Source organism: Mytilus trossulus, unplaced genomic scaffold (genome assembly GCF_036588685.1).
Source record: "Mytilus trossulus isolate FHL-02 unplaced genomic scaffold, PNRI_Mtr1.1.1.hap1 h1tg000358c__unscaffolded, whole genome shotgun sequence".
NCBI lineage: Eukaryota > Metazoa > Mollusca > Bivalvia > Mytilida > Mytilidae > Mytilus > Mytilus trossulus.
In genome coordinates, this window is record NW_026963337.1 from 648,963 (window position 1) to 656,310 (window position 7,348).

Below are 7,348 nucleotides of genomic sequence, written 5' to 3' on the forward strand. Positions count from 1 at the left end.
GGTGTACAATGTAAGATCTCAGCATTAACAGACATTCTTCCTTAGTAAACCGTAGATTTTCCCTTTTGTCTAAAACACACAACATGAGTTATACAAACTAGATGATAAAATATGAAACATTTGAGCCATTTCTATGTTAAGTTTTATTTTATATAAAAAAATCATTTAGTATAATAAAATATTTCTTTAAAAAAATATTCATTTTATTATTTACGGTTCAACTAAAGTCCAACTATAGGACAAACTATACACAACTTTATAAATTGCAAAGTTAAGATAAATTCATCACGGTAAAAAAGCAATGCACCCGTTTAATATAAAAACTAAAAAGGACTTTTTTGTAGTATATAAATTACAAACTTGTCATAATATTGGAAATGTTATAGCGGAGCCTTATTAACAAAGGTAAACGAACAGACCTTTTTCATAAATTATACCGAGGATAGATAATCGTATATTTAAAGGCAGAATGGTAATATTATATTGTAAAAATGTGTCCAAAATACATTTTATATGACTGAAAACATAAATTAATAATGAAAGTTCTTTGTTATGAATATATAAAAAATGATATATCAGTTTCAATTATATTTATTCTGGAATATGTTTGCCATTATTATTGTGTTTTATAATTTATGATAAACAATATAATGCATTTGTTAAGAATAAATAAGAAGATGTGGTATAAAAATGTTAATTCAAAATCCTGACCTGTTGTTACCATTGCGTAATGTTCAATATTTTGCTTTCAGTCCAATTCGATTATTCGTCCGACCTCGTGTAGGAAATTAATTTACCGTAAATGTTATAATAGTATGAAATCATAACTGCGAAATATTCTTTTTTTTAAATTATTATTCTGCTTAATGTTTGGTCTTATTTAAAAAAAAAATGTAAATATATTCTTTTCAATATCGTCTAAAAATAATAAATCTTAAAAGTCTTAACATTAAAAATGTAATTTAAACTCTCTTTTATTTTTAGATTTCAAGAGAAATTCTACAATTACTATTATTTGTCGTGTTGGAATCACGAACATCATTAAGAGATGACACTAGACATGCTAGAGGTCTGTATCATCGACTTATGACATTACTCCAAAGTCTTGACAGCCCACCGCCCCATTTTATGCTCTCGAGGAATATCTTATTTTTTGACGACAATCCAGATGATTACCCAGGCCGAGATTTTTTTTGCTGTTATATCGGAGCGACGGCTGCAATTCTATGATGCAGCTGGTGAAACCCCAGAAACGTTCTTGGATTTATTGGGAAAATTCCGTTTACGTGTACGATATTCAAGGGTGTTACGATATCCGCGACGACTCAACCAATGTAATATGTTGCTGTTGACATTAATTTGGCTGAAATGTTATCCTACATATAACATTATTTCATTACTGTTCGATATTCACCGTAGACAAGTGTCAAGAATTGTTATCCATGTTTGGCAAGTGCTGTATGAATTATTGTGTGATAACGTACAGTGGCCTACCCGCAGACAGTGGCTTTCTAAACGACGTACTTGGAGAAAATTACAGGAAGCCGTTGGTTGCATAGACGAACATCCCACGAAATTCTTATACCATCACCTACAACACTCAACGCCAATATTATAGCGGCCATCGCCATTACCATTGCGTTCACACACAAGTTGTCATTGACAATCAAAAGAAAATCGTTCATGTTGAGTCAGATTTTCAAGGCCATAATAATGATGCCAATACTTTTAACATGATGACCCCCATCGGAGACGGACGCACATTAGACTTTCCACGAAACTGTATTTTATTAGGGGACTGTATATACCCATCCCAACATCCAGTTGTTACACCGTTTACATCAGCGCAATTGCACAGACTACCTAGACATGAGAGAAATGTGAGGAGGAAAATTAACAAGACTATAAGAAAATATAGAGTGTATGTAGAACATGTCATTAGACTTCTTAAAGTATTTAGAATTATTGGTACCTTGTATAGACACAATAGAGACGAAATGGGAAATATTGTGTGTTTATGTGCGAATTTGTGCGCTAGAAGATCACTACTACTTTTTGATCCATGATTTGTATATTGAAAATGTGACGATGATGCAAAATAAATGAAATTCAATATTTATTATTGGCGTTGTTGATATTTTTTCGACGGCTAAGAGTTGACTAGCCCTTTCTGAAAGGCTAATGCTTGTTTGTTTATAATTCAACTTCACGCTTTAGTAGTTCTAGTGAGTTAAATGTCATATAGATAGTCACGAAAATCACGCGAGGTGTGTAAATGTTTTAAGTTTCTGTTGTTGCGAATGTAATAAATTTAGAGTGTATTATAAGTCCTAAAGTGTACACAAATCAATTAAGGACAATCAATGTTACGATTTTACACACAAAATGGAAATATTCATATAATTTAACATGTTAAATCTATGAATAAACAAGTATCCAACTTAATTAAAAAAAATATCAGGCATAAATGAAATAAATAGACCAAAACTTTTAAGTTCATCTTAACATTTTGGGTAACATGGCCGTATTTACACCACAAATTTTATTCTGACTACAGAAAAGCTGTGCACATGCATGGCGACCTATTCAATTAAATTTCAAATGCATATTTTTTCTTTTTTTTGCTATTCGTTTTTTTTTTTATTCCTGCAGAAGATGCAAAAATAAAATATGTTGGGATTGAGAAGCTCCGCTAATATAATCGATGTTGTGAGTAGTATTAATTTTAAATGGACAATAGATGGACAATAGACATCTGTAAACAATAGGTGATTTAAACTGGTGTAACTGAATGGACCGTATCAAATAAAACTCGTGTGTTTCTTTATTTTGCTATCTTCTTCCGCAGACTGGAATAAAAATGCACGTCAAAATCTAGGTAAGTCATAATGACATTGATTTTCTGAAACATAGACCTCATATTACTTTTATATAACTAGGTCCTGCCATGCCTTAAAACTTTCATAGATGCTAGTTTGTCAGATCTCACAGTATTTTTTTTTTTAAACTGCCATATATTTCAATTCCTTCATATGAACCTTAATAGTCCTATCCTTATTTGTTTCCCGCCTCTTGTCTTTCTTCTCGATTACTTTTTGAACACTTAGATAGTCCATTAAACAATAATCCATAACGATACGTTTGGATACGTCAACGTATCAGATACAGATACGATACGTCTTTAAATGTCCCACTTCTAATTGGATGAAGGCAGTATTACACACGTAATAAATTATATGTAATTTACGTTACATAACTGAAATTCGCATAATGAAGTGATTGATTTCAAAGTAGATAGATTGTAAAATATTGATCAAACATTTATAAGATATATTTAATAGATATTAATTTATTGTTTAAATATTGATACTTGTCAGATACTTTTTCCAAATTGATAGTATTTGCCATTTTTCTTTTAAAGTAGAATCGTTTGCACGATGTACACGAACGATGGTAAAAATAGTATCGTTTAATGAAGTGGGCAGAACTATTATTCTATAATCTATGTTGAAAGATGCGACTGAAAGGGTGTTAGAAACTCCAATTGTACTCATGAAGCTGTGTTAATGTTAAAAAACAACCTTTCAAATTTGCCTTGGCGCACTTGTGTAATAAATTCAGGATAAATTGCCCCGATCTTTCTATTGCCTGATTGATTTTTTTTTTATATATATCCAGTGGAAAGTATTTCATGTATACTCAGGATGAGAATAAATAGCTGTAAATTCAATCGACAGGTCCTTAAAAAGATGGAACATGCCAATGGTAAATTAAATTGAGAATGGAAAAATTGAGTCCATTAAAAATCATAAATCATAGAAGAACAACACCATGGCCAAAAAGAATTAGGCGTCGAAATGAACAACAACAATCCACGAAACAATACACAGATAAAAACAGATTCATCTCTGAAAAGGGGATCAATTCTTTCTCAACTAGTGGTACCCGTCGTGGCGCTCATGAATTGTACATTATGAGTGATTATTTGCATTGGGTAATGGCACAATCGCTGAAAATAAGGATGATGGATATGTGTGTGATAACATCCATGCAGTGGCAAATATTACATACATATAAGTATGATATGCATATGACTCTTTTTTTGCACTAGGCCAACACGTTGATCTTTAACGTACTAGTTCACATGGTAACAGCCATCAGAAAGACATGTCATCTACCTGGACACATTATTTTAACTCCAAGCCTACCAGGCTTTTCTATTACTCCTAAGTGAACGCGCTAAATGGAAAATCAAAGTCTTTAATTCGACCCGAGTAGGGATCGAACCCACCAGCCCCTGTATCTGAGGCGAGCCTGTCATCACGAAGGTATGTCGAGGCGGTATGAGAAAATTGCAGCTAAGACAGATATATTTTCCATAACGGTCAAATAAATCAAGGTGTTGTCCGTAAAACATTCAAAAGGATCACTTCACGCCAATCATTTGAAAACCGTGGTTTCATTGTTGCCTTTTGAACAACAACACTCTTTCAGGACAGAAAATAAAAACCTTTGAATATAGTATCAACTGAGAGATATACACTCCATACGAAAGCGCTACTGGAGTGTGTTATTTTACTAAACTAGAAAGTTTACGTTACATTATTTCTAGATGTTGTTGAAGGGTAAGTATCAGATATCTGTGGTATTCTTTGCTTTAGTATAAAAATAAGGAGATGTGGTTTAGTTGTCAGTCAATCAGACAACTATCCACCAAAGTTCAAATAAAGTGCATGTAAGCAATTTTAGCAACCGCACGGCCTTACCCTTAATTAAACCCCTATGATGAACTCATTAATATCTCATGACTGGAGGTTTATTTTTTTGGTAATAATTATTTTGTTGCTTTGTGCCGATCTTAAAGTCAACTTTTTCAACTGATTTTTCCAGTTATTTTTTTGGGTGTGCTATGAACCAGACACAAGTTGGTTCCTTTTTCCTTTTTCCTTTTTCGATATTCAAATTTTAAAAAATATTGCAAGTCCAAACTAAAAAATATTTTTCCTCCAAAATTTTTTTCCTCCAAATTTTTTTTTCCTCAAAGTTTTTTTTCCTCAAATTTTTTTTTCCTCAAAAAGTTTTTCGTTTCCTTATTCGGTTTCTTTTTCCTTATTCGATTTTCATTTCCTTATACAGTTTCTATTTCCTTATTCGATTTCCATTTCCTTATTCGATTTTCATTTCCTTATTCGGTTTCTTTTTCCTTTTTCAATGTTCATTTCCTTTTTCGGTTTCTATTTCCTTATTCGGTTTCTATTTCCTTATTGGATTTTCATTTCCTTATTCGATTTCCATTTCCTTATTCAATTTCCATTTCCTTATTCGGTTTCTTTTTCCTTTTTCAATGTTCATTTCCTTATTCGGTTTCCATTTCCTTTTTCGATATTCAAATTTTGAAAGTCCAAACTGAATTTTTTTTTTCCTTCAAAATTTTGTTCCTCAAATTATTTTTTTCCTCAAAATTTTTTTTCCTCAAAATTTTTTTTCCTCAAAATTTTTTTTCCTCAAAATCTTTTTTTTCCTCAAAGTTTTTCAAATTTTTTTTTTCGTTTCCTTATTCGGTTTCTTTTTCCTTATTCGATTTCATTTCTTTATACAGTTCCGATTTCCTTAATCATTTTCCATTTCCTGATTCGATTTTCATTTCCTTATTCGGTTTCTTTTTCCTTTTTCAATGTTCATTTCCTTATTCGGTTACTTTTTCCTTATTCGGTTTCTATTTCCTTATTCAGTTTCCATTTCCTTGTTGGATTTTCATTTCCTTATTGGATTTTCATTTCCTTATTCGATTTCCATTTCCTTTTTCGATATTCAAATTTTGAAAAATATTACAAGTCCAAACTGAAATTTTTTTTTCCTTCAAATTTTTTTTTTCCTCAAAATTTTTTTCCTCAAAATTTTTTTTTCCTCAATAAGTTTTTCAAATTTTTATTCGTTTCCTTATTCGTTTTCTTTTTCCTTTTTCGATTATCATTTCCTTATTCGGTTTCTTTTTCCTGATTCGATTTTCATTTCCTTATTCGGTTTCTTTTTCCTTTTTCAATATTTATTTCCTTTTTCGGTTTCTATTCCCTTATTCGGTTTCTATTTCCTTATTGGATTTTCATTTCCTTATTCGATTTCCATTTCCTTATTCGATTTCGGTTTCCTTATTCGGTTTCTATTTCCTTATTCGGTTTCTATTTCCTTATTCTGTTTCTTTTTCCTTATTCTGTTTCTATTTCCTTATTTGATTTCTTTTTCCTTATTAAATTTTCATTTCCTTATTTGGTTACTATTTCCTTATATTTACAATTATCAAACATCAACACACACCAAACTGTATGTAATTGAAAGATATCTAGAGGTCAATATACGGGCTCGAACAAAAGACAAAAAAGGAAAAATATAGCGAGCTTTTTTGGGATGAAGATGTAGTAAAGACCGAACGTCAGTTTTAGTCGGATATACTTTAATGTTAGTCTTACATGTTGTTCTGGAAATCATTCCTCATTTATTCGTCAAGTGATCATCATTTTATATTGTTAACGTTTCATTGCGTACATCGCTTAGTGTCCGCCAGTTTTAAGAGTTTTATACAGGACAGTGTAGGAATCCATGTTACTTTTCCCTTTCTCTGAGTAACGAAAACTGCTGAGCGGGTCATGTGCACAACTACAAGGAACATTCAGCGGACACGTTGTCCAAAGGAACAATTCATGGCTAACCACAGCGTGAGTTACATTTAAAACATTACAAATTTTGTATTTACATCAGCCATGAACTGTTTTAATATCTTTTCTTATGTTATAAAGAAATTATGAACATTTTACCGTTCAAACTGTTCGTATCTGCGATGAAAAACTTAATTCCAGACAGAACCCGACGTGTGCAAGAATATTTATCTATTTATTACAAGTATGGACACAGACGCAAATTGTCAGTGGGGTTAAAGGTCGTTACAAATGTATTGAAAGCTAGACTGGAAATGTGTATTAACAAATTGAGTTGATGTGTACATGTCTTCATTCAAATGCATTGACTGATAAAAAAGGGGGCTTCAACTTCCACCCCTCTCTATGAATTAGTTGTTTGAGTGTTTGAATATGGAGTTTGTTAATAAATAGCTGCACTCTAAGCGCATGATATGTCTTGATTCCTTTAAAGCTTGCTTAAAGGTTGAACTATTTTGTTTTGTACAATTATTAGTCTATTTGTTTTCTCATTTCATTTGTTTTATATTTGTCATTTTAAGGTCTTTTATAGCTGACTTTGCTGTATGAGCTTTTGTCATTGTTGAAGGCTATTTGGGGACCTGTAGTTGTTAATCTTGTTTTAAATTTTGGAATGTAGCTGAAGTCAACAGACA